The sequence below is a fragment of the Mesocricetus auratus genome, unplaced genomic scaffold (genome assembly GCF_017639785.1).
Source record: "Mesocricetus auratus isolate SY011 unplaced genomic scaffold, BCM_Maur_2.0 Super-Scaffold_100676, whole genome shotgun sequence".
Lineage (NCBI taxonomy): Eukaryota > Metazoa > Chordata > Mammalia > Rodentia > Cricetidae > Mesocricetus > Mesocricetus auratus.
Window position 1 is genome coordinate 25,532,810 of NW_024429266.1, and position 27,194 is coordinate 25,560,003.

General features: G+C 39.6%; 1 long non-coding RNA gene across 1 annotated transcript; it reads right to left on the reverse strand.

Annotated features, from left to right (window-relative positions):
* Positions 1-14,728: 14,728 nt before the first annotated feature.
* LOC121136606 lies at positions 14,729-19,057 on the reverse strand. Its single transcript, XR_005873645.1, has 3 exons — positions 18,934-19,057; positions 15,581-15,653; positions 14,729-15,093 (listed from the first exon to the last, which is right to left on the reverse strand). It is a non-coding gene; the product is annotated as an uncharacterized LOC121136606 (long non-coding RNA).
* Positions 19,058-27,194: the final 8,137 nt, after the last annotated feature.

Consider the following 27,194-nt stretch of genomic DNA (forward strand, 5'->3'; position numbering starts at 1 on the left):
TATGCAGGCTTCAAAGGGGGGAGATGTCAGTGGTCTTACCAATTGCTGGTCCCTGCATACTGCAATATTGACCTGCCTGGTAGAATATGCCCACTGGTACAATGGCAGTGTGAGTGTTACAGGTTAGCAAACTGCTTTCTAATTGAATTGAAGACAGCTGCATGGGAGGGAATTCAGGCCTGGTACTGTAAACACTGGCAAAAACCCATTTTGATTGAGATTTTTCTATGACTTTTTGGAAATATCAAACGTGGTTATATCTCATAGCATTTAAATTATCTGAAACTATATAAAAGACTGAGGATTTGACAATTTTAAAGATGGTCATATATACTTAACATTGCATAACCCAATTTAAATAGAGCAATAAAATAGATAAAGAAGTTCTGAAAAAACATTATCAAGTAAACATAAACCATTCACCACCATGAAGAAAAAGGCCCAAGAGTTGATAATCCGTGGACATTAGGGAAACTATGAATACAGCTTATTTCACCAGCCAAATAAATAAGGACAGAAACACATTCCAACCAAAGATTCTCATATGATATTTAAAAGCATTCCATTAATAATAAGAGGACATTTAAAATATCATTTTGAATAGAAATCAAATACTAGAACTATATGTAGGCTATGATAGCATGTATATAGCACTCAAAAGTAAAAACAATGGCTTGTTCTTTGGATATACATACCTAAATATTGAACAATTAAAATATATAAAAACAAAGGTGGATATTTGGCAGTTTCAGAGCCAAAGAAGAAATAAGCCTTGTGTCGATACTGTTCATCAACGAGCTGACTAGGGACTTGAAATTCTAGAAACCACACTGGCCAGCCACTTGCTGCTTTGTGTGTGACCTTGGGAAAGCTGCTGAACTTCATTTTTCATGATGTTTTCATTCTGAAAACTGTGGGCTATTAACACTGACTTTGTAGATTAGCATGCAGAATTAAATGACATGGGACTCATAAGAGAGCCACAAACAGCCGGGCGGTAGTGGCGCATGCCTTTAATCCCAGCACTCGGGAGGCAGAGGCAGGTGGATCTCTTTGAGTTCAAGGCCGGGCTGGACCGACAGCCTCCAAAACAATACAGAGAAACCCTGTCTCGTAAAAACCAAAAAAAAAAAAAAAAGAGAGAGAGAGAGAGAGAGAGAGCCACAAACAACTCCTGAGTCAAAGTAAAGATCAAAAATAAATGATAGCAGTCATAACAGATGTGACTGGTGCCATTATCATCATCATCATCATCATTACTGTTCATTCAGCTATACCTGGGAAATATGAGGGAAGCCAGAGCTACAGAGTTTAACTGGAATCAGAGGAGGAAACTCCAACAAGAGTGATGCAGATGCTTAAAAAAATGTCTTAGCAAATATGCTTTGTCAGTTAATGGGAAACCTAGCAGTTATTTACATACAAGAGATTACAAAATTTAATTAACATATTTATTCAATCTATATCTCATTATTATGAAACTAGATTTATAAGTCAGATTGCTAAGAGCAAAGGACTAGCCTATAATACTGAGGATTTGTTTTAATTCTTCCAAGGATTGTTGACTTAAAATCTTGAGACTAAGTAATGCTTGTCATATGATGTGTCATTTCAAAAGTATTTGTCATAGGATGCCAAGTGTTTAGTCACTATGAACAAATGAACAAATTTGGAAACTATAGCAGTCACACAGATTGAGTTTACCACCAACCTCAGAACATTTAACTTTTTATGATGTCATGAATCTACTTCTACTGAACTACACACTATACTTAAAAGAATTGTGGGGTTTTTAGAAGTAATTTATTAGTTTTATTTTATATACAGTGGTGTTTTGCCTGCATGCATGTCTCTGTGAGGGTGTCAGATCCCCTATAACTGAAGTTATAGACAGTTGTGGGCTGCCTTTTAGGTACTGAAAATTGAACTCAGGCCCTCTGGAAGAGCAGCCAGTGCTTTTAACCACTGAGCCATTTCTCTAGCCCCATATTGTGGATTTTTTAAATGAGCAGCACAGATGAAGTCTTTATTTAACACTTTTATTTATTTGTTATTTTGGGAGGAGGTATCAGCATATATTGTGGAGATCAGATGACCACCTGTGGGAGCTGGTGCTTTCCTTGTACTCTGTGGGTCCTGGGGATTGAACTCGGATCACAAAGGCTCAGAAGCACCTGCTTTACTCATTGAGCCACCAGCCCAGAGTATTTTTTTACACAAAAACACATTATCAAAGGGTGTAGAAATTTATGTACACATAAAAACTTGCATGCAAATATATTTAGCAGCTTTATTCATGACTGACAAAACCCAAAAGCAAGGGAGATGTCCATTAGTGGGTAATGAATAATGAAAGTACAGTCCAAGCAGATTATGGATTATGACTCAAGGCAGAAAAGACACAGAGAAAACTAAAATGCATATTGCTAACTGAACAAAGACATATGAAAGGCTCCACACCCTATGACCCCAACTTCTCTTTCAGAAGTACAAAGCTATGGAGAAGGTAGAATGGTCAGTGGTTACTGGCAAGTTGGGAGAGGGAAACAGAAGAGCCAGAGAGCAGAATTTCAGGGCAGTTAAAGCACTGTGTAATACTGTATTGGTGGGATGTGCAGCCATTTTACATGTGTTAGGATATACAGCAGAAGAGTGAACACTGATGTAAAGCATAGACACTGGTGAGAGTTGCAAGTTCAGGATGTTGGTGGTAACAGCAACGACAAGATATGGAGTCTGGGTGTGCAGGGAGGCATAAAGAAAACCTCTGTGTACTTCAATTTTTATGAACCTAAGATTGCTCTAAAATAGCACTACATTTTTAAAAATGCACATTTCAAGTAAAAGGAAATTTGAAGATCAACTTTGAGACCAGTGCAAAAGCTGTGCTACTGTTTGGCATGAGACTCTGTACAAGATCAAAACCAAACAAAAGCAAAATTAAAAGCACATGGATGTCTTGTAGGGTATTTGTACATGGCGTGAAGATGTGTTGCTGTGATTGGTGTAATAAAAAGCTGAATAACCAATATTAGGCAGGAGAGATAGGAGGAACTTCAGGGCAGAGAGAAAGAGGAGCTAATTAGGAAACACCAGGAGACGTGGAAAAAGTCAATTGTGCAGAAATGGAAAAGAGGTAAAGAAGCCACGTGGTAAAACGTAGATTAATAGAAGTATATTAATTTAATTATAATCACTAGTTAGGAACAAACCTAAGCTATAGGCTGAGCTTTCATAATTAATATGAAGTCTCCATGTCATTATTTGGGAGCAGGCTGGTGGGACAGAGAAAGACAGGTTACATGGATAGACTGCCACAGATCAAGTCTTACTCAGCTACAGGCTCTCCTGTTTCTGTTGGCAGCCTCGTTGCCCCACCCACCTCCTTTGCTGCATAAAGGAACTTCCTGATCCCTCATTAAGTCTCTGTCTTCTTCATAAAACCTTGAGTGAAACTTAAGTGGACTCAATGCGACTTGGAATGATTGATCCCATCGGGGTCTTTTCAGTGTGGTAATTGATGATTTACAGGTCTGTCCCTAAAGGATAAGAAGCTCAATAAAGAGAGTACATCTCCTTTTTTGCTGCTCTGTTAATTCAAAATGGCTAAACTAATCCAAGAGAAAGTTACTTTGCTTTCATTCCCTAATATGATGTGGCATTTTTCTTTAATGCATTAACACAGCCCATACTGTCTTTACTGTGTTAACTGGTGCATGTGTCCAGTGACAGTTCCCTGGCTTATTGCTAAAGGTTTGACTTCATCATCATTTCTTCACTGTTGTATCCATTTGGTGTTCCTGTCTAGCTCAGTGCTCTCAAAGCATTTTCCAAGGAACAGAAGTCAGTATCCCAACTACTCATAACTTATAAGGATGTTTGAAAACTTTTAGCTGAAGAGCAACTATACTGATAGGAATACTGAGAGACCCATGGATCTCAGACAGGGGCAATTCAACTTCCCTAGAGAATGCCCAGGCATTATCTGGAAACACATGTGGTTCTTGCAGCTCATCATGCAGTGGTGTGGAAGCAAGAACTCTAGAGGTGAGCATGTTCCCAGGCATCCTGTGATGGGTGGGGCCGCACCCTTCCTTACCAATGAAAACCACCTGGCCCAAAATGCCAATGGTACCAAAGTTGAGAAACACTACATTGAATTATCCAGATGAGTTTACGGGTGGTTATGCCCTCTGAGTGAGTGATCTCACATTGTACTGTTCTTGTATACAAATCATGAAACCATTTATGACTTAGCATCTGCTCCCAAAATACAACCTTAAGTGAACCCAGAGGGTGTTTCTTTGATGGTGACTATGACTTTATTGTTACCCCATGTTAAAGTCATGTGCAATTGAGAAGTACATCATGATGCTTTAATATCTTTATATATATATGTGTGTGTGTGTGTACACATGTATGAAAAATGCATGATTTTTATTTTTGTTTTAACAAAAATATAATCAGATAATTTTCCTTCTAATCCTTCCTTGGCTTAAACCATCTCAAGCCAAGGAAGTATGACTTCCTTTTCTTTTATGATTGTTGTTACATATGTGTGTATGCATAAATATGTAACTACAGTCTGCCAATCCATTTAGAGTTGTGTGTATGTACATGATTCGAGTGCAGACCACTTGGTGTCGTATAGCCAATTAACTCACAGCTTAATTTGGTTTCTTAAGCTGAGCCTGGGGTCAGATGATTTTTATCGTAATTCCTCAGCACAAGAGGGCTGGATGTTCTATGTATTATTTTTTTAGGTGTTGCATGAAACTTAAGAAATAAGACTTGTAAACCTTTCCAGGAAGGACTATCAGCTCTGGGGAAGAGGAAACATATCCACAAATTATTCCTACATATTGAGACTAAAAGTAACAGTGAAGGAATAATGGTAACAAAATCATTGCAGTATGCCATCTTATAACAAAACAATTAGCATACACAAAGGTATTTATAAAACCTTCACTTGTCCAATCTACATTTCTTAGATAGCAGGACAACACAAAGTTTGCAATCAGGAAAATTACCCCAAGGACATACCTCAGATAAATATAATAAATGGGGGGAATGTCATGCTGTAACTCAGTTCTCAGACTTACAAAGTGGCAATGTCTTTTAATATTGAAAATGGAAGCCGCACATTCCAGGTTTCTTTTCATTATTTGTTTCCCATTACTCAAAGGATTAATTATATCATGTGATTGGATTATGGGTCAGACAAAATATTGTATGAAAATTATATACAAGTTCTAGACCAACTATAAAGATAAAACAAGTAAGTAAGGTTTAAGAGGAGGTAACATGGACTAGAGAGATAGATCAGTAGCAAGAGAACCCATTCCTCTTGAAGAGGACCCAAGTTTAGTTCCCAGCATCCATGTCAAACAGCTGACAACCTCCAGTAGCTCCAGCTCCAGGGGACCCACAACTTCTGACCTCCAAGAGCACCAAACTCACATATACACACCCCTATATAGTGCATACACATATATTTACACACACACATACACATATAAACATATATAACTTTAATACATTTAAAATCTTTTTAAAGGAGATGATAAGGATTGAGGAGACACTTGTACACACAAACACCCACACTCATACACATACATAAAAACACAGAGAGAAATTATAACATATGTAAATAGGAATAGAGTTCAGTAGTGATGTGGAACTTATCAAGTATGTATGAGACCCTGGTTCAATTATCACCACTGAGAAATAAGAATTAGGTGATACCACAGGAAGGAAAAATACAGGAATGATAATTACAGGTGGTGGATATTGCTGTTTAATTTGACTACAATAATCACATATATCACATTGGTATGTATATAGCTTATGTGTCAGCATATAAAATACATGCATATCCACATGTATGTGTGTTTGTATTTGTGTGTGTGTATATACATGCAAACGCATCTTATGTGGAGGCCAGGCCTTCAAAATGAGCAGAAGCAGTACCACTTCCTATTCCAGCTTCAGAATCCACGCGTTCACTTTCATTGCATTCTATTGATTACAAGGGGGGGGTCACAGCCCATTTCAATTCAAGAGGAGAGGACATAGTCCCATCATTAAATAGAAGGAGTGTCAAAGAACTGTTTATGCAAAGCTGCCACATCATTCATGAAGAAGGTGGCCAAACCCAGAACAATGAGGGGGGTTTAGGAGTTAGAAAGACAATGGTTTACACTCAAGTTCTGTCTTTTTGGACAACTAAGCTTTCTTGATTCTATTTTTCTAGCTATGAAATGAGAAGACAGCTTGTTTATAATTGGATTATCATGAGGGTTAGATTAACTTATGTCACAATGTGCTCATTACAATGCTGAACACACAGTCAATGCCTAATAAATAATAACTCCCTCTCCCTATCCAAATTAAAGCCAAGTGCTTAATTATCATGATATCCCGTGACACAGAAATTTCTTGCAGTACATTGATAATGCATATTTTCGGTTTCATATTAATTTCTATTTTAAGAGCTATTTTCAAATTTTCCTTGAAGTTAGATTTTTAAAGAGAAGAAAAATTAAAATAATAAATACACAGTTATTAGGAGGCAAAGAAAGTGCAGTGAACATAAAATACATGAGAAAAAATTAAAACTGAAGTCAGTGTCTCTAAGTAACACTCGTGGCCAGCCTGCTGTGAAGAAGGGCAACCAGGAGAGAGCTCATGTGCTTCTTGGCTCACATTTTAGGGGCTGTGGCTCTCTCGGTGGGGGGAGCCTCCAGAGGCTCAAGTGCCAAACTTAGAGACACCACACTGTGGAAAGTTGCCTTGTCTTGAAAGGCAGAGCGTGGTGAAGGTATCATCCCGCATGGGCTGTTTGCTCCAAGTAATAGCAACAATACTACAAAATAGGTGAAGTGTGTTCTTCATGAAAAACTTGAAATCATAGGGTTAAGAAAGCCAAAGGTCACATATGAGAAGAGGATAAAACAAGTTATGTTAGACACTAAAAATTCAAATTTAAGGTGCATCAGTGTTCATTCAGAACTACCCACAATAACCAGGATAAGGACCCAGCCTAGATGTCCATCAACAGAGTAATGGGTGAAGGGGATTTATTTCAACCAATAGAAGAACAAAGTTACGTTGTTTGCAGGAAAGTGAATGTAATTGGAGGCCAGGCTCAGAAAGATACATACTAGCATGTTTCTCAAATTACATACATAAAAGTAGAAGTGAAACTGTTTAGGAAACAAAGTGGACTACTGGGAAGAGGAGGAGAGAAGGGAGGGGTGGGAGGATGGGGCAGAATTAAGCTCAACTTAAAATATATATGTGTGAAATTTTAAAAAATGAACAAGAAAACCAGGATTTCTCTCTTCCTTCAATCACACTTTTATTATTTACATACACTGTACCATTCAGTCCTCTCCCCCAACAACAAAAACTAAAACAATTCAATATGGGAAGTAAATACTCCCCTTACACAACCATATTCACTCCTCCCAAAGAAAGCCACCTGTCTTAACCAGTGGGAATATGGCAAGTCCCTTATTGAGCTGTCAATATTTCACCACAATGCAAAAATTATTTTTGTTCACCGAAGTACCTACAATCCATGAACATGCCTGGCAGAGAGATGCTAAGAATTTTTAACGTACTCAAGAAATGCAAGCCACAAGGAAAACAGTGCACAAGAAAGCTGCTCATATGATTGGTAGAGCATGACACAGCATTCTGGTCCAACAACAGGCAGCACATGACAATGCCTTTTTTAGGAAACTGTAAGACTCTAGTAATGACTTACATCAAGTTTATAGAGCATTTCTTCCTTTCAAGTGTACAAGTTCTAGCCTTAAAATGAACCACAAGAATCTTAAAGTTGAAAATCTAAAAGCAAGAAAGCTTCTGAAGTTTTAATGAGGTTTAACCATCACTTGCTATGCAGCATTGGGAGCCCCAACCCTTAGTTTAATCTTGTTTATTGGTAAAATGGAGATAGGACTGACATCTAGGATTCTTGTGAGGTGTAACTGAGAAGCCAAGCATACACTTGACAATCAATATGAACAGGCACCTGATAAGTGACAGTGTTGCACTGCTATAGGTGATAGTGTTACTCAGGTCTTTACCAACTCAGTGGATTAGTGAAAACCTTGATGCTTAGCTTTCTCCTTAAGGATTCAGATTTAACAAAAGAGCAGCATTAGCACTCACTTAACTCCCCCAAGTGACTCTAAGACTCAGCCAGATTTGGAAATCAAGTTAGCTAACTTTCTGGGTTAAAAAGCAAAATATTAAGTTGTACTTTATTTTCAAAGATATTTATTTATTTATTCTTCTCTCATATATTACATCCCAACCACAGTTTCCCTCATTCCTCTTTTTCCAGCCCCCACTCTCCACCTCCCCTCTCCCAAGATCCACTCCTCCTCCTTTCCCTTCAGTGATGGTTAAGCCTCCCAGGGATATCAACCAAACCTGGCATATCTGGGCACACCCCTCATATTAAGGCTGGATGAGGCAACCAAGTAGAAGGAAAGGGTTCCCAAAACTAGCGTAAGAGTCAGAGAGTGGTCACCAAGTTACATAGCCATAGTATATGTGCAGAGGACCTAGGTCAGACCACTACGGTCTCCTTGATTATTTATTAGTTCAGTGTCTGTGAGCCCCTATGTGCCCCAGTTACTTGATTCTGTGGGCATTTTCTTGTGGTGTCTTGGCCCCTCTGACTCCACACTCCTTCCTTCCCCTCTTCTGCAAGATTCTCCAAGCTCCACTAAAAATGCTTGCCTGTGGGTCTCTGCATCTGCTTCCATCAGTTGGCAGAGGAAGCCTCTCTGATGACGATTATGCTAGACTTGTTACAGAAGATGGTGGTTCCAGTTCCTATTTCTAGGAGTCCTCACTAGGGTCACCCTCGAGGTTTCCTCAAGGTTTTCATTGCATAGGTTTCTACCTCACTCCCAGAATGCTGTCTAATTCCAGTCATCTTTCCCAGTTTTGTTTGTTTTTTGTTGTCCTTAAACCGTATCAGAATTGTGTAAGGTTGGTGTTAATTATCCCACTTCATAATTAGAAAGTGGAGTCATTGTCTATGTTCTCACAGACATTAAAAACAGAGCTCAAGAATTCTTCTGACTCATATATCCCAGTGTTTCTGACTGCTTCAATTTGTATATTTACCTTCATTTGAAACATTAGTAGATGAGGTTTAAGTCATTAATGTAACAGAAATAGTGTGAGTATCTGTGATTCATAAGATATTTAATAGTCAAAACGTATATATGCTTATTTATATGTATATTTGTGCACACGCAATCAGTGTGTGTGTGTGTGTGTGTGCGGTGTGGGGATATGATGTGTGGTGGGGAGAATATGGTATGGAGTGTGTGTGTGTGTGTGTGTGTGGTGCGTGTGTGTGAGCGTATGTGAGTGTGTATGTGGTGTGTGTTTATTAGTTGGGATGTTAGCTTCCATTTGTATCTTTCTTCATTCTCTTCAGAATCTCTAAAGGGGAACTGAGACTGCTGGTTTTAGAGACTCCCAATATTAAAAAAAATCCTTCATATCTCTAGTTCAGAGACTTTTCACCTTGTCTTATTTTAATTAATTATATTAATCACATTAGCCATCAAGGAGACACCCCAACTTTAATTAACTAGAGAAATATTGGCAAGAGACTTAATTAAATGGTAATCAGATTTAAGGCAACATTAATAAGATGTGACTATAATGTCATAGTTCATTATCATGAAATTAAGTGTATCAAGAAACAATTGTCTAAGCTTTCAATTTATTTTCCATTATTTATAAAGCAAAACTTGACTCAGCACCTCAGAGAATGGGAACTGAATTCTTAGAACATTTTCATAGTTGCGGGAAGGAAGGCATTTGCGAAGCCTGTGGTTCTGACAGGGGGACGAGCCAAGAAAAGATGCTGAGATCAAGGCAGCTTCTTTCAGCTTTTGTCCCTACACTTTGGGGTTCTGAATCATACTGCTCTTCTGTATGTCAATACCAAGAGGGTTTAATACTGAGGGAAACACAACTGCCATGTATTTTTTTCTGCACCCAAGGACTTGTTTCCTTTGGTGTCTGCTTTAAATTTATTAATAACATTTTATTTCTGAAGTCTCCTCACTTGTGGACTGGGCTATAAAATCACCCAAATATGTAAATTATGGGTTTTTGTTTGTCTTGAGACCTTTCACTTTGGAAAACAATCAAAGGATAATGACATAGTTTGCAAGGTGTAAAGCACATAGGTTCTGGTCCCGTGGTCAAGACTTCAGTCTAGAGCTCCTATGTTCAACTTTAGACATCACTGTGGAGTCCTAATAGAGTAGTGGTTCACTTCAGAAAGCCAGAGATTACTAAGAGACATGAGCCTTTATCTGAGTGTAGTTTCTCCCCATCAATTTTATATATTCTCCCGGTACAAATATTCACCCAGTATCAATAATTACTCACTATCATTTCCCCAGGAACTATGATAAAAGAAAAGCCATCCTTAAATTCCTTGGTCATCTTTCAAGTTCTTTTTCTGATGATTTAATTTAGTATATTTGGGACTTACTGGGACTTTTTATTTCAGTTGTTGACAAGGTCCTTTTAACATTTTTTAATCATATCCACATATTCCTTCAGCAAAGATGAACTTTTTGGATATTTCACCCAGAACCCCCATTACATGTATATATCCTTTGTGCATGCCAGGGGGTTCATGAACCCTAAAACCTGTCCACAGCATCTTAAGGATAAATGTGGTATAGAACCATTGAGAGATAGGGTATTGCTTTCTGAATCCCAAAGAAGAGTTTGAGATCAAAGGAAACAGAACAAAGAACAAGGAAAAATGGGTGAAAATAAGATGAGGGACTATCTTATATTTCAGTTTCTAGTTCTGAAAATTGACCTCTGAGTGATTTGGTACCACATCAGAAGTGTAGAGAGAAAGCATTTCTGACATCATGGAAGCTCCACTATGCAATGCTGTACTAGGATGTGCCAGGACTGATGTGGACCCTGCGTGATGTACATCATATGGGATTACTTTCTAGTTGCAATCCCCAGAGATGGAGTTGGGGGGTTTCATGCATGTGTGTGGTGGAGGCCAGAGTAGAGAACCCAGGTTTCAGGAAGTGTTAAAACCAATTGAGAAAGGGTTGATAGAAATTCTGAATGGGACCTGGAAGTATGCAGTTAATGATTTTAAGCGATTATAAAATGATTGAAATCTCTTTAAGGTTTCCCTACCTCTTTAACTACCCATCTTGTACTTTTGAATTTGTAACATGGGCTCTATTGTGCATCCTTGCTATTCTATGCGATCTTTACGTGCTTGGGTCTGAACACACTGAAGACTGACATCAGATTGTATGGCTTTGTCTGTGTTGTAATTTTGCAGCAAGTTCAAACCCAGGCATAAGCACTTGGGCTTCTGTGTGCTTCAGCGTCCCATGCACAGTGAAGCATCACATTTTGTTTTTCCTTCTCAGCTCTGCTGGCTAAGCTCTGAAGTACATGTCTACTTTCTATACTAAAATTATTAACTCAGGCATTTCTCTTCCCTCCTGTTTGCTAGCTTCAAAACTCCCTCTGCATCTTTCCTCAGTCTTTGGGGACTCTTGGTCCATAAAGTCTCCATCTTCTCCTTTATTACCTCCGTCCTCACTCTTCACCCTCTCTGGTGTCTGCAGTGCATTTTTATAATACCTTGAGTGTGTGTTTGACATTCCCTGTGGAGGGATGCTCTCTCAGTCTAGATACATGTGGGAGGGCCTCGGCCCTGCTCCTAATGACCTGACAGACTCTGATGATCCCCCATGGAAGGCCTCACTCTCCCTGGGAAGTGGATGGGGGTGGGATGTGGGGGCATGGGAGGATGGGAGGGAGAGGGAACTGGGAATGATGTGTAAAATAAGGATGCTTCTAATTTAAATAAAAATTTATATTAATAAATAATGTGTTTAAAATCTTTGCTTTTCTGTCCTACCTGAAGCTGAAAGAAGTTTTTGCCAAAGTAATACTGTGTAGATTTGTGTTATTATAAGTTCATGATCATAAAGACCAACTGCATATTTCCTTCAGATTATATGGTTTGATAATCAAGAATAAAGAAAGCCACACTATAGGCAAAAGGACAATCACTGTATGTACGTTAGTAAAAAAAATTTGAGAACTTTCTATTGCTATCTAAAATATAGGATGTTCAAATAAGTTTCAATTTGTTAAACAGTAAGTTTTGACATATAAAAATACAAAATATTATATACACACTTGTATAAAAATATTCATTGTTTGCCCAATGTTAAGTTTAATTATACATCTTGTCTGTTTATCTGTACAACACTTTGGTTAAAAGGTAGAAACTGGGCTAAGAAAACACAGCGAGTTTCCCCACAATCCGCAGGACCTGGACTCAAACATCTCTAGTAGTTTTTCTCTTGACCACATGTGATAAAGAGACAGTTGCCTGCACAGGATGCAGAAAGCACCGCAGGACAGGGCAGGGGAAGTCCGAAGCAGCCTGCTGCCTTGATATTACTCTGCTGAACTCTCAAACTCCATTAGGACTAAGGCAGCTGGCAAAACCCTAGAAAGTACTTTAAGGGGGGTAAAGAGGGTAACTGTGTGCTCTTCTCAGGGCTTCATATTATCACACAGGTGCGGGGGGAGGGATGCAAGGAAGGAGGGAGACTTTTATATCAGAAAGTCAAAGTCCCTCTGCAGAGGACACAGATAAAGATGCCTTTAAGAAGAGCTTGAGTGTAAGGCGTACTTTTCTTTCCCACCTACCAGTTCCCAAATAACTGACATGGAGACTCAAATGTTAGGTCGATAGAGCAGGCTTATTACTAACTAGCTCTTACAACTTAAATGAACCCATATTTCTTATCTATGTCCTACCACGTGGCTCATGCCTTGTTACCTCATTTTGTACCTGTCCTGCTTCCTCTGCATCTGGCTCACCACTCCTGTGACTCTGCCCTCGCTCTTCTCATTGATCTTAGTTTGGTTGTCCCGCCTATACTTCCTGCCTAGCTATGGACCACCCAGCATCTTATTAAACCCATCAAAGCCACAAATCTTCACAGTGTGCAAAAGGATTATTCCACAGTGCGTGGGTCCCATGAGCAGAAAATGTACATGCGTGGTTGCTTTTCTTATGAGGCAGAGGTTATTTCTTGGGATGTGTTTTCTGATTCTGTACAAAGTACAATCACAAAGACTAGAAAAGAGATCTGGATTTCAGCATTTCTTCCTGTTGTGAGTTTTCTCCTGTGTGATCATCACAGGTGTGGATACTAGCCTAAAAGGGTAAGAACTGTACTAATTTTGCTCTAGGTAAAATTATTCCTCTTCAGTTCCATGGTGGCTTTGCAGAGCGACTATTGTGACTGGGTTGAAGGAGACAACACCCCAACTGTTGAGAAACAATTCTGCATTTACATAAAAGTGTGCTGTAGTTTGTGTAAACATCCCTTTTAGAAGGTTGCACAGCCCATTTTGGGGACTGGCTATGAAACTTCCCTGCACCGCCCTCCCCGTATCTAGAACCTGGCACCTTGCAGTCCTCTGGCCTCAGTCGTAGCACAGGCCTTCAGGAAAGTTTCCTGAAGATGAGCAAATGGGCTGATTATTTTTGCCTTTGTCTTCTCAGGGGAAACAGGAGGGAGCAGTAAATTTCTGAGCTAAAATCTTGAGTTAATAAGTTGAGAATCTTTTAGTGCAGGGTTAGTTTAGGTTATCACTTCTCTGTCAGTGAGGTAAACTATGCTTCTTTTTTCTATCCATCTAGGCAGCTATGAATCAATAACTTTGGGCATGCAGTAATTCTATGTCCTTGATTATCTAGGAATGTCTTAGATTGGATGCTTTTGCTTGAATCCTAAACATTGACCAAATGCCTGTCAATAAGGATAATTGCAGGAAGGCAGATCTCTGCAATTACAATGGGGAGGGGAAAAAAGTCTCAAACATGGCTAAGGAATGTAATCAGTAAACTAGGACCTGTTAATGAAGAACAGGTTTCACACATAGCTAGGGAATACAATCAGTAAACTCCAAATGCATGGGAGAAATTGTTCCCAGTAAATGATCAGATAGTGCTAAACCATGGGAAGGAAATCCCAAGCTTGTGGCAGAAAGGAATAAGCTACAGGAAGAATCTACAGCAACAAATAGCCAATTCATTCACAAGATTATAAAGCCATTCACTGGGCTTCTTCACCTTCTTCTATACCTATTAGTCTTAGGTTGTATCCCATATTTCCTGGATGTTTTATGTTAAGGATTTGTTGGATTTAAGATCTTCTTTGGTTGATGAATCTATTTCCTCTAGTTTATGTTCAGCGCCTGAGATTCTGTCTTCCATCTTTTGTATTCTGTTGGTTGTGCTTATATCTATAGTTTCTGATCGCTTACCCAGCTTTTCTCTTGTCAGCATTCCCTCAGCTTGTGTTTTCTTTATTGTCTCTATTTCAGTTTTCATATCTTGAACTGTTTGAATGGTTTCCTTAATGTGTTTTATTGTTTTTTCTTGGCTTTCCTTGTTTTCTTTAAGAAATATGTTAATTTCTTGCATTTTGGGTTGTTTTTTCTTCCATTTCTTTAAGGAATTTTCTCACATCCTCTTTGAGGGTCTCTATCATTTTCATGAAGTTGCTTTTAAGGTCATTCTCTTCTGCTTCATCTGCATTAGGATGTTCAGGTCTTGCTGGTGTAGAGTCCCTAGACTATGGTGGTGTCATATAAGTCTTTCTGTTGTGGGATGTGTTCTTATATTATCATTTTCCCATCTCTTCTTCCAGTGGGTATAGGTGGGGTCTCTCCCTCTCCTTTCTACTGGAGGGTAGAGAGGCAGGGATGGCAGCTGATGATGCTGACTGCTTTGTTCTGCCTCCAGGTCCCTCTGTGGATTCTGTGGCAGGAAGGGTCTGGTGGCTACAGGTCAGGGGACTTGAAGAGGGAATGGTGAGCTCGAGGAACCCCCATAATTCGCCTCATAAGCCAAATACATCTTTTGTATTGGTTTATCCATCAGAAGAATCCTTAATTCTTCTGAGTTATCTCATGATACAGTAGCTGTATAATTACTGTGTGATCTTGAGGCTTGTAACAGATCTACACAAAAGCAATAACACATGTTACAATTCAATCACTGAAATGGTAACAATGGTTACCCTTCAACAAGCAGACTGAAGGAATGGGTTCAACCAATCAGGACAGGACACCACAGCTCTAAGTCAACCAGTCATCCTGTCCTTGTTCAAACTGGTCAACCCTAAATTAGAGGGAGAGGAGGAATTAGAGGAAAAGGAGGCTTCAAAGACTTAAAAATTCCCAGGCTTGGATTTGGATTTTTCCAGCTTCTGATCTCTTTCAACCTCTCTCTCTCTCTCTCTCTCTCTCTCTCTCTCTCTCTCTCTCTCTCTCTCTCTCTCTCTCTCTCTCTCTCCTGACTGCATGTCTGCATGTGTCTTCACTTGTCTCAAATTGCCTGCCTTGCTCTCAGGCTTCCATTTCAGCTATGATAATACTGAGGGACCTTTTAATTGGTGGGTAGGGCTCTCCCAAAGAGACCGAAATGTATGTGCCTGTACTTACTTACCTGGCCAAGGTCACTTGATGTGGCCTTGGGAAATTCAATCATGTTGCTTGGAGTGGCCACAGCAAGACTGAGGCTGTGAAAATTTTATTGAGAGCAATCAGACTTTTTATACCTTTATCAGAAACAGAATATAATGACAATTGCTAGGATCAGTACAGCTGTAGTTGCCAGGATACAATGAAATTTGCAAGCTACACAGAGGACAGATCAGTTGCCCTATCAAGCTTCCATGCTTCCTAGGCTACTAAGGAAACGTACAGAGAAACGCAAAGCTGCCTGAATGCAGCTCCACTGCCTGAGGGAGTGCATCAGTCTCTCAGGAACTGGAAGGCACCTTGTGCCCCAGCAGCCATGGACTTTAACCTGAAAACCATATGCCTCTCAAGGCAGCTAGGTTCCCTGTACTGTGCCTCTCAGCTTTCAGCAAAAGTTTGTAAAATCTGCTCCTCCCAATGTCTTTCCAAGAGACCTTACCAGTTCAGAATACACTAATGTCTTTCCAAGAGACCTTACCAGTCCAGAATAAGCCTACACACAGAACCCCCTGTGTGCTCGTAGACTCCATTTCCCTGGATCCATTTCTCCAACCGTCCAACCTTAATCATCATCCCCCTTTCCTCCCCAAGACTAGTGAGCACCCTTCTGGCACTGTCTGCCTCATTGGTCTTCCTGCTTTTAATCCTTCTGGGTCTTCTTCTACTTCTGAATATGGCAGGGACCTAACTGTCCTTCTCAAGGCCAATGCTTACCTGTCCTGCGCTGTTTAACCTAACTCTGCCTCCACTCAGCATCTCCTAAAAAAAACCCTCATTTACTTTTATAAGTTATGCATCTATAGAATCCAGGAACACATCAGAAAGCCAACAATCCCACATTACACCATGTTGTCTGATTCACTATGAATGCTCAGATGTTGAACTCCCACTTATAGAGAAGTATTAGTCTCACTGTCAAAGACTGTCATCACTGGGAAGCGTACTGACACAAATGTATCAGCATAATGAGCTTTATTAATGACAAAGTTTCTTTACTTTAAAGAAGAAAACAGAGTAATCTGTTAGTAACTTTTATTTACTTTGATAATAATTGTGTTTCATATTTCACATCTTAGAGTTAGGCTATTCAAAATATATACATTACTAATACTTTATCAGTGCTCCACATGAATTAAAATGTTTTATGTGTGTATAAAGTAAATTGATGTCTTCACGAGTATTATACAAATTATTTCAATGGAAAGGTCATGCATTCCATAGTGTACATGTTCTTTCACTTTCTAGCTTACATTCAAAAATCAAGAGTGGTCTCTCATTCCTGTGATGGATATTGTATATCCTACAGACTCCTAATTACGATTTGAAAATGAAGGTGGAAAACGTACTTTACAGGATTGATTCAGCAGATATATATGAAAAACTCCCAGGATAATCCATCTCTTAATCCTGAAAGAATAAGAGAGATAATGGAAATGTACTAAAGGCACCCAAGGCTGACTTAATATGGAATTAGAACCACAGCCAAAAGGGCTGGGAACCCTGGGGGTATCATGAACGAGGCTGTGACTTCCAACCTGACAAAATAAACACAGATTGGTTGGAAATAAACAAGATTGTGCCTCTCCTGTAAAAGCCCACATCTGAGTTCTTTTGTGCAGTCCAGAGGAGAGGTGGTGCAGTGATATTTTGTTTATGATCAAATAAAACTTGCCTGAAGATCAGAATGCAAAGCTAGCCATAGCCATAGAGGCCAGGCAGTGATGGCACACACCTTGAACCCCAGCAGCCATGCTAGTTAGCCATACAGGCCATGCAGTGGTAGTACACATCTTTATCTCAGCACTCAGGAGACAGAGGCAGATAGATCTCTGTGAGTTCAAGTCCACCCTGGGCTACATGAGAATGAATCAGTATAAAAGAGAAACAGAGCTCACACATTTAATCCCAGCACTAGGGAGGAGACAGGAGTGATACGTCTGGACAGAAAAAGGTGGGAGAAGACAGGGGCAGTCTAGGCAGTCTGAGGAGCAGTGCAGTAGTCTGGAGATGCAATCTGAGGACATGCTAATCCCTTTGATATGAACATTGGTAGAGGTGAGAACTCACTAGTGGCTGGTTGCTTTGCTTTTCTGATCTTCAACTTGAACCCCAATACCTGTCTCAGGGATTTTATTATTTGTGCTACAAGGCAGTATACCCAGCATTGTTTACTGAGACAAAGCTCCTGGGAAGGAGGTAACTGAGTCTGCGAGTGCTTCATTCTCAGTGTCTTTCTCTGTCACAGTGAGTGCAAGACTGACCAGAAACAAAAACTTGTTTCTTTGATGCAACTATGGTATGTAGTGCTTTCACTCATCCATGTTTCCCTGTTCCAGAACTTTCCAGTTATATCACACTGAGTGCTATGACACTGGTTTTATAGGGGGTTGTCATTGTCATCATTATATTTTGTAGAGAGATTACAACTCTGAAATTAATAGTCATCTTATTTTCACAGTAGATGTTGTCTTTCTGCTTATAAAATAATGAACGTGCTTTGAAAGTTTAATCCAACCATATATAACACTATAGAATTGAAAATTAAGCCAGCAAGATGACTCAGCAGGTAAATACACTTACTTCTAAACCCAACAAGTTGATTTCAATCCTTGGGACCCACACAGTGGAAGGAAAGTATTTATTTCTGCAAGTTGATCTCTGATCACCACATGTATGCCATGGTGCACACATACCCATATGTACATGCTAAATAAACATGTAATACATTTTTAAATAGAAAAATATCACTAATGCCCCATCATTTTGCATAATTTTTACCACAATTAGAAGACTATTTTGTATTGGTAGAGAATATACCAAGAACAAAGCTAAAGATATTTTAAGATTTGGTTGTATTTCTAAATACATATAATGCAACACATAGAAAGATAGATATAGATATCATGACAAATATTGGTAGCAATGTGCTAATACCAGTATGTCTTATAATGTAGTGTTATTGCTTGCTATTTGGAAGTTAAAGCAACCTGCCTTTGAAAAATGGGGAAGGAATGATTTTCCTCCACTACCACCACCCTGCAGGCTTGCCTCTGGGAGTGGGAGCGGGGTTTAATTAGTCTTCTAAAGAATGCCAAGTCTTAGACTCCTCAGGGGATCTCAGGGAATGCTGGAATCCCCCATAGCACTTGCTAAGAATGCCTATTTCTAGTATAGGAGAAGGCAGGATGATAATTGGCTAAGGAAGAACTATTTTTAATTTACTGTTAATTAGAGACTTAATTACTCTTGTATTTATTCATTCAATCAACAATATTTCTGAAAATGTTTATTGAGTTCAACTATGTGTCAGAGGCTTACCAGAGAAAACACACAGCAAATCTTCTGTCTTCAAGGAATGTGAATGATGACAGTCAGGGGACAAAGACAAATGACAGATAAATTTACCAACGGCAATAACTTTTAAAAAGAAGAATTAGTGAGGAAGAGAAAGAGGCTGTAGCAACAGAAGGCTTTGTTGTGAGATTGGATAAGGTTGCCAGGCACAGCTTTACTGTCAAAGGGACACTTGAGTAAATATTCAAAGGGACTGAGGAAATGATGTCATCATGTGGGGAAGTGCACTTTTCTGAAAGAGTGAGTGCAAATACTTTGACTAGAATGGAGTTTGACTTAACTGGTATGCTCGAGTGAAGAAAAAGAGTAGGAAGGGATGAGGTCACACAGCAAATGGGAGATGAAATGGAGAAAAATCCTCTTCCCCCACTGGAGCAAAGAGCAGGGAAATGGAGTGATGTCACAAAGTAAACAGGAAATCAGATGGAGAAAAACCCTGCTCTTTTGCTAAGTAAAAGGGTAGGATAATGACACAACATGAACAGAAGATCAGATCAAGAAGAAATTTCCACCATTGAATTTGAGAGAATAAGTTGTTAAGAGGCTCTGCATGAAGGAAAGGCAAGGGCAGTTGGGGAAATGGATGGTATCAGAAAGCTAGAGACCACTCAAGAGCCTCTTGCACTCAACCAAGACATGAGAGACAGCAGCATCATGGGTCAGGCTGGTAGTGCTGGAGATGGAGGAGTGCTTGGATCTTAGATACAATTTCTTTAAAAGTTGAAATGACTTTATCCTGGAGGCAATCATATCTAACAACATTGACCTTGAAAGAACAATTCTCAACTTTATATGGAAAAACAAAAGACCCACGACAGTCAAAACAACCCTATTCAACAAAGCAATGTCCAGAGGCATCACCATTCCTGACTTCAAGCTCTATTACAGAGCTATAGTCCTTAAAATAGCTTCATATTGGCACTAAAATAGACAGATAGACCAATGGAATCAAATTGAACACCCCGATATTAACCCATACATGTATGAACACCTGATCTTTGGCAAAGAAGCTAAAATTATACAATAGAAAAAAGAAAGCATCTTCAACAAATGGTGCTGGCATAAGTGGATGCTGGCATATAGAAGAATGCGGATAGATCCATGTCTATCACCATAAATCAAAATAAATCTAGCTACACTGAACCTGTTAGAAGAGAAAGTGGGAGGTACCCTTGAACGAATTGGTACAGGAGGCCACTTCCTGAACATAACTCCAGTAACATAGACACTGAGATCGACAATTAATAAATGGGACCTCCTGAAACAGAAGCTTCTGTAAGGCAAAGGTCACAGTCAGCAAGACAAAAAAGCAACTCACAGATTGGGAAAGGATATTCACTAACCCCACATCTGACAGAGGGCTGATCTCCAAAATTTGCAAAGAACTCAAGAAGCAAGTTTCCAAAACACCAAAGGATCCAATTAAAAAGTAGGCTACAGAACTAAATAGTGCTCCTGGACATAAGAAGCACCCATTAAGACTGGGCTGACTCCCATCCAACAATGTGAAATGCACTCTCACCCTGAACTCTTGGGGGAGGGTCTAGGCCCTGCCCTGGATGAAATGACAGACTATGGTCACTCCCATGGAGGGCCTCACCCTCCCTGGGGAAATGAGGGGATAATGGGGGGGTTGGGGGAGGGCACAGGAGGAAGGGAGGGAAAGGGAGAGGGACCTGGAACTGACTTGTGAAGCAACCTTGTTTCTAATCTAAATTTAAACTTAAAAATAAATAAATAAATAAAGAAGCACCCATTAGTTTTCCCCTTTCCATATTAGCATATCAAGGGATTCTTGTACCATTCCTGTGAAGCCAGTAGAATGATTTTCATTGTATACACTGTAGATGTAGCTGCCAAGGAAGAGCTGGTGATACTCATACATAGGTTGTTTGTCTATGAAGGGTGATATACTGACACCTCTTACTGTGGCTTACTGAGCAGTGAGTTCATGTTGGAATAGAAGGAAAACCTTGTATCTTACAACAAGGGTGAATCAAAACCAGCCAATTCCAGGGTTCTGAAACCCACCTAAGATCTTTGTCACTTATATACATTATAAAGATTTTTAGAGACTGAGAAGGATCACAATAAGGCCAAAGAGAAAGAAAATAACTGAAAAGGTTACAGTGAGTCTTTTGACAATAGACATGGATCTATCTGCAGTTTTTAAATTGTTTGCATTTTCCCTTTGTCTCTATGGAGTGATATCATTCAAATTGAAGCAAGTTGGCTCATTTGTTTCTTTTTTTTTCTTTAAATAGTTTCTCACCCCCCCCAGCCCCACAGAATGCTCAATCTCTCAAAATTCAGGAAGTTTTAAGGTGACACTTTCCAATTTATGTTCAGCAAAAAATAATAAAAAATCAATGAGTCTCCATTAGTTTTTATGATCCAGATTTGTAAACTAAGTAAGAAATTGGCCAACACAATCCACTTCTTATGACAATAGGGTAATGCTTTGCTTATCAGTCTTAAACACTAAAGAGGTCTGTGTCCTGTCAACACAGGCACAGGCACTTGGCCAGGACTCAGGTTGGAATGTGGGACGCATGAGTACCTAGCATGATGCTGAGGGGAGGGCAGACCAAAGCAGCTGTGGGTCCATCTCCCCCAGTCCCATGCCACTTTGCTTGTGATGTTCTTTATGAAGTAAACTCTCACAGTACCTACTTCTTCCTGACATTGCAGCTTTTCAAGAAATATGTGTTTAAATGCGTAGTTCTTTTCATTGTATCAAACAATTTAGTGAGTAGTACAATTGTAGACATAAAGTTGATTTTTAAAAATCATGCAGTGAGGCATTTGGTGAAAATTAGTTAAAAGTGTTTAATTTCCACCTGTTTGTCTATCAAGTATTCTTTATCATATTTCATCACAGGATCTGAGTTTATTTGCCTGGGCCATATCTCAAACTATTAATTTACTCACATCATCTTTAGCATACGTTTCATATGTGGAATGTACTTAGGGCAGAATGGGTACAAGATAGCCCTTTGTGGGACTTTTAAATTTTTGTTTAAAACACAAGCATTTTTAACAGATACAAATTTATTATAACCTTAGGAATTCAACGTATATATGAAAGTACAAAGTAGTATTAATTGTCTCACTCTTTTATGGAGTTTGAGAGATAAATCAATGTAGTAAATGAGCTGGCAAATCACTACAGAATCTGATGAAAAACCTGGTAGGAAGCACGTTTTCTGAATATGACAAGGCCAGTGCACTCCTGAATTCACTTTACTGTGGCTATCTGCACAAGACTGGGCCTAATGTCATTTCATCACTGATCTGAGGTGGGGGGCTGTGTGAAATCCCACCCCTCTTTGAGGGACTAATGGCAGTTAAATGTTGCTGCAGGAATGAGGGGTCATTTTCTTCAGTGGTGTAGCCACTGGTAGGTTGCCCTTGCTTCAGTAAGGACTCCTAGCCATGCCTGAGCAAGAAACTCTAATTGAAAACTCAGCATGGTACATAAAGAATCAAAAGGACTCTCTCTGCTGGAAGGATGGGTTTCAGTGGGAGAGGAAAGAAAATTACAGGGGAGAAATGGGGTGAAAATGACCAAAATTCATTATATAAACTTATAAAGGGGGAAACAATAAATCTGGGGCCTGGATGCAGTGGTCCACATCTTTAACCTCAGCACTTGGGGGCTGATTTCTGAATTCAAGGCCAGTATGTTCTACATAGTATGTTCTAGGTGGGGCAGGGCTACAAAGAGAGACCATGTCTCAAAACACACACACACACACACACACACACCAAGCAAAGAATTAAAAAACAACAAAACAAAAACGAATGATTTTTTTAATTTACATAACATAACAAATCCCAGACACACTGAGTTCTCCTCAGCATCATTTATGGAACACACAGTTTGTTAACTTCAAATTGATACAATTTGTGGGGGTTGTTGTTGCTGTTGTTTTGGTTTGGGTTTTTTGTTTGTTTGTTTGTTGTTTTAACTAAAGAGTAGATTGGGGGAAGTAGTAAGTCTTCAACTGATCTAGAATTTGCCAGTGAAAGATAACCTCATCAGACCCTGTTTCCATGAGAAACATTTTATAGAATTGTAAATATTTGAGATAATAAGCTGTTAATGGTAACTTTCACATTTAAGGTTATAAAGAATGACATATAGTGTAAAAGAAAAGTCAAGAATCAAACATAATTTCATGTTATGAAAATCACCAAAATACACTTAGTAAGTCCTACAGCGAACATATAAAATTGTATAATAACACTTAGAAGAATAAGAAGCAGATATGGGGAGCATGGAGGCATTTCACAGCTGCACAGCCAATTCCTTCAAGATTTCATTGACTAATGGCACAGAGGAAGCTACGTAATGAGCCCCCCTCACTCACCAGGTTATAGCTCAATCTAGTCTGGATATTCTGGATAGCACCCTTGGTGGTTTTGAGAATCTGAACTATCCTAGTCTTTTCAATTACTTGAAAATATTTGTTGAGCATCTGCTGTGTAAGACATTGTGCTGAAGCACTGGGGATGAATGGGTATGTTGAGCAGCATTCTGTTTTGTGAATGTAACGTCATTTATGCACTTGCAAACCTCAGTCACAAATCTGCAGCCTCAGACCCAAGGGAGTGAGCACTGTAAGGCTCAAGGAGAAGCAGTTCTCAGAGGGAACTCAAGCTGAAGCAGCACACAATCACTGCTTGTCCAGCTAGCATTTTCAAACAACTCAATCATAACTCAGCAGATCGCTCCAGAGAGCTTTCTTTGATTCCAGGAATAGAACTACATGTTTTTTTTTAAATCAACCCCAACCAGTTTTTTAATCCCTTAATGTCTCCCTTTCATAGCCTACACCCAGTCCCTTGTCAAATGCTCAGCTTCAAAACAAACCCAGAACCCACTCCTCTGTGCTTCCACTGGTGCCACCTGTATGAGGAGAACACCAGGAGAGGTTGGAACATCCAGAGTTGCTGACATCTAAGTCTTGGCCCACCTACACTCAATAGGATACAAGAGGAGAGGGAGAGACCCCCACCTGCACCCATTGGAAGAAGGGATGGGAAGATGACAGTATAAGAACACATTCAACAACAGAAAGACCAATATGACACCACCAGAATCTAGGGACTCTATACCAGCAAGACCAGAAGATCCCAATGCAGATGATGCAGTAGGACCTTAAAAACAACTTTATGAAGATGGTAGAGACTCTCAAAGAGGAAATGAGAAAATCCCTTAAATAAATGGAAGAAAAATAAAAACCATAAAATTACAGGAAATGGAGGGAAAGACAAACCAAAAAAAAATCAAGAAATAAACAAATCTCTTAAAGAAAGCAAGGGAAGCCAAGAGAAAACAACCAGACAAGTGAAGGAAACAATTCCAACAGTACAAGGATTCAAAGCTGAAATAGAGACAATAAAGAAAACACAGAATGAGGGAATGCTAGAAATATAAAAACTGGGTTAATGATTAGGAACTACAGATGTAAGCATAACCAATAGAATGCAAGAGATGAAAGAGAATCTCAGGTGTTAAAGACTCACTAGAAGAAATAGAGTCATCAACCAAAGAAAATCTTAAGTCCAACAAATCCCTAATGCAAAATATCCAGGAAATATGTGACACCGTGAAAAGGCCAAACCTAAAATTAATAGGTATAGGAGAAAGTGAAGAAACCAGCCTCAAAGGTGCAGAAAATATATTCAATAAAATCATAGAAGAAAACTTTCCCAACCTAAACAAAGGTATGCCAATGAAGGTACAAGAAGCTTACAGAGAGCAGTTCCGGCGGGACCAGGTAAAACAGACCCTGCATCTGGGCCTGTGCTCCAGTGCCTGGAGATCGCCTGGGAACTGCACAGAGCTTCCAATCCTGGCGGGAGCCAAGCACCCCAGATTCCAGGTTTTCTCTCCACCAACGAGACCAGGAAACCAGAGGAGCCAGGGAGACCAGGGGACCAGCTGTTCCGGCAGGACTGTTACAACAGGCCCGGCATAGGGACCTGTGTTCCAGTGCCTGGGGATTGCCTGGAAACTGCACAGAGCTTCCAATCCCGGCAGGAGCCAAACACCCCAGACTCCAGGACTTCTCTCCCACCAACGAGACCAGGAAACTAGCAGATCCAGGGAGACCAGGGGACCAGCAGTTCCAGTGGGACCAGGTAAAACAGACCCTACATCTGGGCTTGTGTTCCAGTGCCTGGGGATCGCCTGGAAACTGCACAGAGCTTCCAATCCCGGCAGGAGCCAAATACCCCAGACTCCACCAACGAGACCAGGAAACCAGCAGATCCAGTAAAAGGTCCAGGGGACCAAGTGGGAGGCTAAGCATCCCAGATTCCTGGTCTTCTTCTCCACCCACGGGACCAGAAGGAGGACAAGGAATAGAAGAACTACCAGATTATTGGATTTGCTAGCACCCACCAAAAGGGAACTCTGGTCCCTTAACCGCCAGACCAGTAAGGGGCTCTTTCTGCACCCACTAGAAGGAGAGATGGGAAAGAGACAATACAAAAACACACTCAGCAACAGAAAAACAAATATGACACCACCAGATTCTAGAGACTCCACACCAGCAAGACTCCAACATTCCAATGCAAATGAAGCAGAAGAGAAAGACCTTAAAACCACTTTCATGAAAATGATAGAGTCCCTAAAAGAGGATATAGGAAAATCCCTCAAAAAGTGGATGAAAAAACAAACCAAAAAATGCAAGAAATGAAAGAAAAAAACAAACCAAAAAATGCAAGAAATGGAAGAAGAAACAAAGCAAAAAAGGCAGGAAATGGAAGAAGAAACAAAGCAAAAAATGCAAGAAATGGAAGAAAAAACAAAACAAAAACTTAAAGAAATGGAAGAAGAAACAAAACAAAAAAGGCAGGAAATGGAAGGAAAAGCAAACCAAAAAATGCAAGAAATGGAAGAAAGAACAAACCAAAAAATTCATAAAAGGCAACAAATGGATGAAAAGATAAACCGAAAATTTCAAGAAACAATGCAAACAGTGCAAGGCTTGAAAACTGAAATAGAGACAATAAAAAAAACACAATCTGAAGAAAGGCAGGAAATAGAAAAGCTGGGCAAATGGTCAGGTACTACCCATACAAGCATTACCAACAGAATACAAGAGATGAAAGAGAGAATCTCAGGTGTTGAAGATACACTAGGAGAAATGGATTCATCAACCAAAGAAAATCTTAAGTCCAACAAATCCTTAACACAAAACATCCAGGAAATATGGGACATCATGAAAAGACCAAACCTAAGAATAATAGGTATAGAAGAAGGAGAAGAAAACCACCTCAAAGGGGCAGAAAACATATTCAACAAAATCATAGAAGAAAACTTTCCCAACCTTAAGAAAGACATACCAATGAAGGTACAAGAAGCTTACAGAACACCGGATAGAGTGGATCACAAAAAAAGTCCCCTCGCAACATAATAATCAAGACCCCAAATATACAGAATAAAGAAAGAATATTAAGAGCAACTAAGGAAAAAGGCCAAGTAACATATAAAGGCAAACCTATCAGAATTACACCTGACTTCTCCATGGAAACTCTGAAAGCCACAAGGTCCTGGATAGATATTCTACCAACACTACAAGACCATGGATGCCAGCCCAGACTACTATACCCGGCAAAGCTCTCAATCACTATAGATGGAGAAAACAAGATATTCCATGACAAAACTAGATTCAAGCAATACATATCCACTAATCCAGCCCTACAGAAAGTTTTGGAAGGAAAAATCCAACCCAAGGAAGTTAACTACAACCAGAAAAACATAGGCATTAGAGAATCCCTCTCTACCAACAGCCAAAAGAACAAAGGGGTGAAATTCCACACATAATTCCACCACCAACAACCATTCCAAATCAAAGAAGAATGAGCAATCAATGGTCATTAATATCCCTCAACATTAATGGACTTAACTCCCCTATAAAAAGACACAGGCTAACAGAATGGATTCGAAGACAGAACCCATCCTTCTGCTGCATACAAAAAACACCCCTCACCCTCAAAGACAAACATTACCTGAGAGTTAAAGATTGGGAAAAAATTTTCCAATCAAATGGACCCAAGAAACAAGCAGGGGTAGCAATCCTAATATCTAACAAACTAGACTTTAAAATAAAATCAATCAAAAGAGACGAAGGAGGTCATTACATACTCATCACAGGTGAAATCCACCAAGATGAAGTGTCTATCCTGAACATCTATGCCCCAAATACAAA